This window comes from Lepidochelys olivacea (assembly GCF_965140295.1).
Source record: "Lepidochelys olivacea isolate rLepOli2 genome assembly, chromosome: 3".
In the NCBI taxonomy this organism is placed as follows: Eukaryota; Metazoa; Chordata; order Testudines; family Cheloniidae; genus Lepidochelys; species Lepidochelys olivacea.
In genome coordinates this window covers 143,558,002-143,568,479 of record NC_140413.1, presented here as the reverse complement: position 1 = coordinate 143,568,479, position 10,478 = coordinate 143,558,002, and the positions used below count along the sequence as shown (strand labels likewise).

Below are 10,478 nucleotides of genomic sequence, written 5' to 3'. Positions count from 1 at the left end.
GTTCCTGGATCCAAACAAACCCTCAACATCTTTTAGCAGGCTAGTGTAGGACAGGGGTTTTCAACCTTTTTCTTTCTGATACCCCCTGCCAACGTGCTATAAAAACTCCATGGCTCACCTGTGCGGCCACAGCTGGTTTTCTGCATACAAAAACCAGGGATGGCATTAGGGGGTAGCAACCAGGGCAGTTGCCTGGGGCCCCACGCCACAGTGGGCTCCGTGAAGCTAAGTTGCTCAGGCTTCAACTTCAGCACCAGGTGGCAGAGCTCAGGGCCCTGGGCTTCAGCTCTGCACAGCGAGGCTTCGGCTTTCTGCCCTGGGCTCCAGTGAGTCTAACACTGGCCCTGCTTGGTGGACCCCCTGAAACCTGCTCACGGCCCCCCCCCCCCAAGGGGCCCCAGACCCCTGGTTGAGAACTACCAGAGTAGGAGACACTCAAGGCTTGCTTAAGAGTAGAATTATAAGTTTCACGGCTGTCAAAAAGAAGGAACACAGAAAATCTGATAACCTTTGAGAAAAAAGTAAAAAAGAGATTTATTTGTCTTATATCACAGCTCCATCTCAAGATTTTCTGCAATCCCTGATTAATTGCAGATATGAACTCAGTAAGCTGCACTTGGCATAGGCTGAATTTTCTCCATTTCAACTCAGGCAGGGCTTCTGGGAATCAGGTGAAAAAGCTGGCAAGTTGCTGGCATAGCACCAAAGACCTCTGCATAGAGAATAACAACCATCTGTGATAAATATGGTAAATTATATACATCAGCAACAGGTATTAATAAAGAGTTCTTTAATTTCTATTAAAAAATCTTACGAATTGGAGACACAACCCCCGCACAGATGCTTTGGATCATTTTAAAAAAAATATTACAGCAAATTACTGCAGCCCAGCATAGAAACCTTGATGTGCCCCAATGTAGGATGAATCAGCTGAGACTATTAAGCATATGGACGTATGAGTTTGAAGAACTTTGGATGCTGTTACTTGTTACATTTGGATAAAGAATGCTGCTTAGATAGCTCAGCTAATGCCAGACTTCCTTTCCACCTGATCTCTCTGCTTTTTCTCTCTGTTTTCCCCCATCCCATCCTTTCCTTTTTCGCCTATTTATGTATGTCATTTGTTTATTTATTGTGACCCCACCCTGAAAGGTTATCTTTAGTGTAATGTTTTCTGATTTTTTTTTTTTTGGTACTGTCTGGTCTTGCCACTTTGACAAGTTTAAAGATGCATAATTTTATTGGCTAGCCTTTGAAATGTGTGGCATTTGGTATTTTTGTAGGTTTTATTTGTTTCTTTATTAAATCTAATTTTAAAAAGTTAATAGGATGATTTTAAGGGCTTTAGAATGTGTATTATTTTCCATTAAATTCTCTAGGACTTTTCTGTAGGGGGTTGAGGAAGTATCTTCACTGTGCAATGTGGGCAGAGCAGTCACACTGCCCCAGTGAGCACTTCTGGTAGAGAAGGATGGCCCAGTGGGTAGCCTGGGACTTGGGAGATATAGCTTCAGTTCCCTGCTCCACTAGACACTTCCAATGGTGCCTAGATATCTTTGAGAATCTGGGTCTTGGTCCCTCTGTTCCCCGTCTGTAAAACAGGGGTAACTAATTCCCTACTTCAAAGGACTGTTGTGAGGCTAAGTACATCAAAGACACATCAAATACTACAGTAATGGGGATTATGTAAATAGCATAGATAATGCTGTACTTCCTATATGCCTTGCCTGATCCACCTCCCAGAAGCTATTTTCCAGCAATATTCCATATATGAATGAGTGGTTTTGCAATAATTAGAGGTGGAGGTCGGTGCATGGTGTCATCAACGTTAGCCTTACAAAGAAAAGTATCTTGCTCCTTTAATTATGGATATACTCCGCTGGCAACAGAATCTGCTGATATGTTTCTTCTATTCCTGGGCAGGTTTTAAATTGTTTATAAAAGACAGGGGAATCCACCCCCAGAAATGCTGTATAGTGTCAACTCCACTATTTAATTAAAAATAAATTAAATGTCCCTAGCTGTAATCAAAGTTTGAGTAAGTAAATATATGACAACTGTGGGAGAGTCCTGTCCCACAGCAGGCCTCAGACAGTAGAAATGGTCTGGTTCCTCTGAGCTGGCAGAAGAGAAGTGCATGCTGAAGGCATGAATCCCTGAATGCTACTACACAGAAGGGGTGGTACTAAACAATCTATTACTACATAGACTCACTAGCCACTGTGCCCCATTGAGTAAGAACTCAGGAGTGGTGGGAGTTGCTGCAATGAAGACCCAGTCAGACACACCAGTTCTGGAAACACTGGATCTGATTCAAAGTTACCTTGTAGTCCTCTTAGACTGGCAATAGCAGCTCAAAAGGGCAGCAAAGCAGCCATGTGGGCCCCCTAGAGAACGCCCCCTGTCATAAATATAAAGTGAAGGGTAAACCCCTTTGAAATCTCTCCTGGCCAGGGGAAAGCTCCTCTCACCTGTAAAGGGTTAAGAAGCTAAAGGTAACCTCGCTGGCACCTGACCAAAATGACCAATGAGGAGACAAGATACTTTCAAAAGCTGGGAGGAGGGAGAGAAACAAAGGGTCTGTGTCTGTCTATATGCTGGTCTTTACCGGGGATAGACCAGGAATGGAGTCTTAGAACTTTTAGTAAGTAATCTAGCTAGGTATGTGTTAGATTATGATTTCTTTAAATGGCTGAGAAAAGAATTGTGCTGAATAGAATAACTATTTCTGTCTGTGTATCTTTTTTGTAACTTAAGGTTTTTGCCTAGAGGGGTTCTCTATGTTTTTGAATCTAATTACCCTGTAAGATATCTACCATCCTGATTTTACAGGGGGGATTTCTTTATTTCTATTTACTTCTATTTTTTATTAAAAGTCTTCTTGTAAAAAACTGAATGCTTTTTCATTGTTCTCAGATCCAAGGGTTTGGGTCTGTGGTCACCTATGCAAATTGGTGAGGCTTTTTATCCAACATTTCCCAGGAAAGGGGGGGTGCAAGTGTTGGGAGGATTGTTCATTGTTCTTAAGATCCAAGGGTCTGGGTCTGTAGTCACCTAGGCAAATTGGTGAGGCTTTTTACCAAACCTTGTCCAGGAAGTGGGGTGCAAGGTTTTGGGAAGTATTTTGGGGGGAAGGACGCGTCCAAACAGCTCTTCCCCAGTAACCAGTATTAGTTTGGTGGTGGTAGCGGCCAGTCCAAGGACAATGGGTGGAATATTTTGTACCTTGGGGAAGTTTTGACCTAAGCTGGTAAAGATAAGCTTAGGAGGTTTTTCATGCAGGTCCCCACATCTGTACCCTAGAGTTCAGAGTGGGGGAGGAACCTTGACACCCCCAGTGCAAAAGTGCTGCTATAGGAGCCATAGCATCCACTATAGGAGACTTGAAGAAGACAGTAGGAATTCTGTGCTAAGAGAGAAGTGAGCAGGAGGCATGGCAGGCATGGAGGACCAGTGGACTGGACTGGACATTTTAAGTCCCACCAATGGCAGCGGTGCAACTTAGGGTATCTCTAGCCTGTGCCAGGGGATGCGCCAGTCCCTGAACAGGGGTCCAAAGTTTCCCAAGATTAGGTATCTGAGGCAGAAGGGAATGCAGTCCATGCGCCCAGGGGGTCCAACTGAATGCTGTGTTGCCAGTGCTCATGATTTTATCAACCGTGTCACAATATTTCTCAAAACATAGCTCCTGGAACCTTGTGAATATGGGAGAATATCAGCTTTCATTTACAAAAAAAAAAGTTTCTAGCTATCATGCTTGTGGAAATGTGACTTGAATATGAACAAATGGTTAAAAAAAAGCAGAAGGCAAAAAAAAGACCCCCCTCCCATGTATTATTTCTTTAAAACCTTATTATATTTAAGCCAAACTCTTGACTTGGGGTGGTGGGGTCTGATTCATGATTCTGAATGCTTGGAATGGAAATACTGTGAATGGCTCTTTTCAGCGATAAAAATCAGCATTTATCTGGTAGTAGCTTTCAGAGACCCAAATTAATTCGTGCAGGATTGTTATCTCCAGAGCCAAAAGCACAGTCTAGATCTAGAGGGGGAGGCAGATGCTGTGGGTTCTATTCCTGGCTCTACTAATGATTCACTGTGTGAGTGACTTAACCTCTCTGTTCAGCTGTAAAAAAAAAAAAAAAAAAAAAAAAAAGAGCAGGAGTGGGGTTAGTATACCCACCACAGCAGAGTGTTTTAAGGCTAAAGTCATTGTTTAAAAAGTCTTTTAAGATCCTTGGATCTGCTATATAAGTGCAAAGTATTATAAAGTCCCTGCCAGAGTGACTATAGAATACATACATTCTCATTAACAGGGACTATTCTAAATATATAGTAGATAGCACTTTATAGAAATAAAAATATGCCACAGAAAGATCTTTGAAAAGCTCCATGCATAATCCAAGAGCGCCTCTTGCTCCGGAAAGGGGCATCTATTCTTTTTTCCTTTTCCCTTCTCTTGTCTTCTCTTTATGTATCTGTATTTGCTTGGGAAAATAGACTTGAACACACCAAGTGATTTGTCACAGAACTAGTTGGAAAATGGTGGAAAAATTCATGAAAATGATGTAAATTCCATCCTCACCCTCCCGTACACACATCCTTTATCTTTTAAAAATGGAAAATGCAACAAAACATTTCTTCAACATGTATAAATTTGAAAAAATTCAACCAGTTCTCTGTTGGGTGGTACTCAGTTATCATTTCCATCACTCAAGAAAAAGATTAAGAAAGAAATGCTGATTTTTTGCCTTGTAATTCTCCTGCATGTGTGTGAGATTATTACAGAATTTGTCTTACACCATGAAAATGCGCCCTGATGTTCTAGCACAGGAGTTCTCAAACAGGGGTCAGGACCCCTTAGGGGGTCGTAAGGTTATTACATGGGGGGGTTGCAAGCTGTCAGCCTCCACCCCAAACCCTGCTTTGCCTCCAGCATTCATAAAGGTGTTAAATATATAAAAAGGTATTTTTAATTTATAAGGGGGGTTGCACTCAGAGGCTGCTATGTGAAAGGGGTCACCACTACAAAAGTTTGAGAGCCTCTAGCACAAGCTGAACTTGTGGGGTGTACGAATTAACATCTAATTAACTCCCATGCCATGCCAGTTTGGGAGCTTGTCTGGGCTAAAAAGCGTTAAATTAGTGTCTCCCCACAGAACATCTTTTCTCGCTGGGGTGGCTCAATTTCCAACAACAAAAAGGGTGTTGTGAGAGTGGTTTGTTTTGCTTCTTTGAAATTGTTTTCAACTGTTTTTCTTACATGCTTTTGGAAATGCTGGTAATGAGAGTAATGTTCTCTTATTTCTTTGTCTTTATAATAAAATTACCAGCTGCAGACACACAAGCTTTTACCCTGAGAAACTATAGAAGGATGCAGAAGGGAAACTAACCCAACAGGTGCTGACTTGCACACTGATAAAGATTCTGTAATTATTGAAATGGTAGTTATAGCCTGTCTCCTTGACAGATCAAAGTCCTATGGGGTCTTTGGTGCTTTAAGATACTAGGTTTGAAGTTAGAGGAGATAAATTTTTCACCTGTAACATTGGGTATTTCACAAGTTTCAGACCTTATCAGTCATTGCTTGCAAATCTAATTCATTTTGCACTCAAATTCCACAAATGTAATGTCCATGTATTAGCTGACTGGCTACCTCATCTCCAGTACCTATGGGATCAGTGGAAAGCAGCAGGAAGAATAGGTTAAAGGTGCAGCATTAAATGACACTGTATCAGTCCTTTCTGGCCTCTCCGAGACAGATGATTCAATTGTTTGCCTGAGTGGGAACTAATTTTTATTTGATACCCCTATTTCAAACAGCTCAATGGGGCAAATCAAAGAATCAAGGGGAAGAGACTGACTCCCTTCAAATATAAAAAGGTCAGCTGGCCCAGGAAAATCAAAGACTAGAAGAGGTCTCAGGAGAATGTGAGTTTATTTATGGAAAGTCACAGGGCATGAACAGACTGAAGAAAAAACTGCAGAAAACTCAGGAAAAACAGAATGACTACAAAACTGCTCATAGTCAGGTGACAGCGGAAAAAGAAAGGGTTGTTGAGTTGTGAACGATACTAGATCCCATGTTGTTTAATACATTTATTGATGATTTGGAAAGAAGGATCATTAGTGAGGTAGCAAAATCTGCAGAAGACATGTACTTACTTAGATTAAACTGTGAGGACCTTCAGACACGCCTAAACAAGCTAGGTGAATGGGCAAGATAATGGCAATTGAAATTCAGTGTTGATAAATGCAAAGAAATGCAGGTTTGAGACTAACAGTTAACCTACTCTTACATTTTGCAGAGATCTTAAATAATTGTATCAACCCAAGAAAGGGATCTGGATATCACTTTAAGCAGCTCATTGAAGACCTCTGCTCAATATACAGCTGAGGTCAAAAAAGTAAACAATATATTAGGTTGCATAAGGAATGAGATGGTAAACACTGTGGAGAATATTACAATGCCTTTACATAAATCAATGGTGCAGCCTTATCTAGAATATTTTGTGCAGTGCTGGACACCCTGTCTGAAAAAGGATATTACTGAACTAGAGGGGATTCAGAAAAAAGAGACGAGAATGATCACAAACCAGGAAAAGCTCTTATGAGGAGAGATTGAAAAGACCAAGACCATTAGCTTAGAAAGGAGATGAATAAGGGGAGACATGACAAAAATATATAACCTAAAGCAGAGGTTCTCAAACTGTGGTCTGTGGATAATTTCCTCTAAGGTGTGCACCCTGGGCAGCTGCACACGAGAGAACGAAGGGCTGCCTACCTAATTAGGGGAGCCATGCAGGTGTGCCTGGACCCTGGAGAAGATGCACATGTACGGTGAGGTGGTGGCCTTGGGGGGGAAATAAGGAGTAGGTGGGAGGGGGCAGTGGGGTGAGGTGGGGGAAATAGGAGATAGGTCGGGGGGACAGTTGGGTGAGAAGAGCGAGTTGGGGGAATTTGGGATGTGCAGGGCTGCGGCAGACAGAGAAAGAAGTAACTTTCCCCAGCTCCATGGCTGTGGCTGCCGGGGAGACCCCCCACCTCCTTCCCAGCCCTAGCTTGGGGGCTGCCACGGCAGGGGAGAGAGGGAGAGACACTCCCTTCCCCAGCTTGGTCGCTGCTGCTGCAGAGGAGAGACAGTTCTCCCCAAACTACTGCTAAAACTTAATGGAAATCACTGATCCAGACAAAAAGAAAAGGAGGACTTGTGGCACCTTAGAGACTAACCAATTTATTTGAGCATCAGCTTTCATGAGCTACAGCTCACTTCATCGGAGCATGCATCCGATGAAGTGAGCTGTAGCTCACGAAAGCTGATGCTCAAATAAATTGGTTTAGTCTCTAAGGTGCCACAAGTACTGCTTTTCTTTTTGCGAATACAGACTAACACGGCTGTTACTCTGAAACTTGTCCAGACAAGTGATTTCCATTATGTTTGGGGAGAAGTCTGGAAACCATTAAGGCCAGATCTGTGTTATCTGGTATAGTTCTGCCTCTTCAGAGTACTTCCATTGACTCTTAAGTAGCAAGCAGTACTAGGTTTGGTGGGGGTGTTGCTAGGTGTTTTGTAGGATAAAGACCTTATCTGCAAGCTCTTTGAAGCAGGGATCTGTCTGCAAAATCCAAGCCATGTGTTAATGTGCTCCAGGGCTTGTAAAAACTCAGTGAGTCCACTGTGAGTTTTTAAGTTGGTGACACACACAATGTGAAACTAGGAGAACTTTGCCTGTTTCTACAGGGCTCTGTTGCATTTGCACAGCATGGGTCCTAAACACCCATTTAAAATACCCATAACGAACCGCTTGATATTTTACTTCTCTTTGTATTTTCAGTGTTGTCACTTGTTTGTTTTGTGGCTTTGTTTTGCTGTTTGTGTCACTTTATTAGTTATTTTTACTGTTCTATGTGTGTGAAGTGTTAATCAAATTAAGAGTTGACATCTCAGAGAAATTGCATAAGCTTGTGTGAATGCTTTTTACTCTCCTTTCCAGTATCTGAAAATATTGTATTAATATTTGCAATGAGAGCATGACTGTTTCTAGTTGACTCACAGATTTGTTTAGCATCTTAAAGCTGAGCTATGGGTGCAGATAATATGCATGCAAGAGGGATAGTTAATTATTATTGTTTTTTTTTATATAGCACTTTTATCCAAAGCACAATACAATAATTAGCTAATGGTACAAACAACATTTGGAAAGATCATTAAGTGGTCCGCCAAGACCCTCAGTGATTTTCAAGTGGTCTGTGGGGAAAAAAAAAGTTTGAGAACCACCAACCTAAAGAATGGTCTCAAGACATTGGATTGGGTGCTTCTGTTCTCCCTATCTCATTACAGATGAACAAGGGGATATTCAATTAAATTAAAAGGTGGCAAATTTGAAACTGATAAAAAGAAATACTTTTTCACACCATGTATAATTAGACTGTGGAACTCACAGCCACAAGAAGTCATTGAGATCAAGAACTTAACAAGATTCAAAAAAGGATTGGCTCTTTATATGGATAAGAATATCCAGAGTTATCATAACAAAACATTTGGAAGGGATATTAAATTTTCTGCTTCCACACTTAAGACAATCTCTAGCTATTACAGACCAGGATGAGACCTAATGTGGGGGAGAGATTATCCCATCTCTGCCTACTGTGGGGTCCTTACATCTTCCTCTTAATCATCTGGTAGTAGTCACTGTCAAAGCTGTGATACCAGATGGGCCTTTGTTCTGATCCAATATGGAAATTCCTAAACAAAGAAATAAGAAGGTTGGTTAGAGAGCTGGATGAGGTACCACGGCTGTAAGGAAAGCACAGTTTGATTAAAACAACTGAGACTGAAGTGTTGGTACAATGACTTGATTCAACAAAGCTGTTTAAACCCTGGGTCAATGGATCTTACGCCCATGCTTAAAGCTAAACATGGCCTTAAGTCCTTTACTGAATAGGGATGAGATTATTCATGTGCTTAAAGTTAAGCCCCTAGAAGTGCTTTGGCCGATTGGGAACAAAGGGAAGGAATAGTGTTACCAATGCTATTTTTGTGCCAGCTACTACATCTGTTCATAATTTGAACAAAGAAATTTGGCAGATAAATTACACTATAGAAAGGTTTGAACCAAAGCAGAAAGGCCGGGATATAGATCAATATCTGATCTGGCATATGGAGGCAATTAATACTGGAAAAACCTCACTGGTATGAAAGCAGGATGAATGTCATGGGGATAGAGATTGATCCAGATGGATTAAAGCCACATACTAAAAGGGTTCAAATTATTCATAACTTAAAAGCACCCAAGAATTAGACAGAACTGCAAAGTTTTCTAGAATTTTCAATTATTCTGGACAACGTATTTCAGGCTATCCTGAAATAGCAATGGCACTGAATACATTGCCTGGATCTTGGTTGGTGCCTCTGTGTGATTCTGTAATACAAATTAATAATAACAATTGAACCCATGGAGCCGGGCCCATGATCAGATGGGGCCCCAGCCTGCTCCATTTGCACTGCTCCCCAAGACCCTGCCAGCCCGCTGGCTGCCCCCCGCCCACCACTTATTCCTCTCAGTCAGCCCACCAGCCGGCCAAGGGCTCCTCTCCACCCCCTAGCCCCACACGCCGGTTCCTCTCTGCCCCCTGGCCAGTCTCTGCTTCCCACCATCTGTGGGGCCCTGCCTGTCTCCCCCAGAACTGAGCCACCTGGGACTGATGCAGAAGCCTGGCAGTCTCAGTCAGGAATGTGTGTGGGGACAGTGTGGGAGGTTTGGCTTGGCCCCCTCCAGGAAAGTGGGCCCTGAGGGAGCCCAGCTGGGACAGGCCCTGGCTTGCTGATTGCGCCTCTCCAGAGCGGCCGGAGCAATTCCCCACCCCGGGACCAGCCCTGGCTGCGCTGCCGGTTCAGCCTGGCAGACACAGTCACCTCCCAGCAGGGAGGCAGGGCATGGGGGAGTGGGTCTCTGGAGGGCCTAGGGGGGTGCTGGGCTGTGCGAGGGTGGGGAAGATCTGTGTGTGTTGGGGCACTAGGGAGTGGGGGCTCTGTGTGAGGTGCTGGGCAGTTGTGGTGGGGCTGTGGGCAGAGGGGCACTTGGCAGGGGTGGTGTTGTGCAGGGGTTGTGAATTTTGTCGCAGGGTCTGGGGGGCGCTGGGCATAGTGGGTCCGGGGGGGCTCTGGCCATAGGGAATCGGGGTGGGGAAGTGTGGGGTGGGAGGGGCTGTGTGGCTCCGCATGGCCCGCCCCAAGGAGAAGGGGCATGCTGGCAGTACACGGCTCTGGGAACTGACCTTCCCGCACCATGTCCATTGCCTCCATGGGGGCCCACAAAAGGTTAGTCCAGCTCTGTCTCTACTCCCTCAAGGCTCTACTCTCTCAAGGCAGTAGGTCGGACAGAAATTCCATGAAACAGAGGATCCTCTGGCTCCACCCATGAATGTTTCTGCCCTGTGACTGGCTCCTCTGTGCGGCCCCTGAACAGACCCTGCAA

General features: G+C 43.6%; 1 long non-coding RNA gene across 2 annotated transcripts in view; it reads right to left on the bottom strand.

Annotated features, from left to right (window-relative positions):
- Nucleotides 1-560: 560 nt before the first annotated feature.
- The window catches only part of LOC311517332, a 30,419-nt gene continuing 20,501 nt past the window's right edge, over nt 561-10,478 (bottom strand). Inside the window, exons 2-3 of one of the 2 annotated variants that reach the window (XR_014710670.1) lie at nt 8,663-8,746; nt 561-734 (exon numbers count right to left, since the gene is read on the bottom strand). This is a non-coding gene — a long non-coding RNA (uncharacterized lncRNA). The remainder of the gene's footprint in view (nt 735-8,662; nt 8,747-10,478) is intronic. The other variant, XR_014710671.1, reaches the window with a different exon arrangement.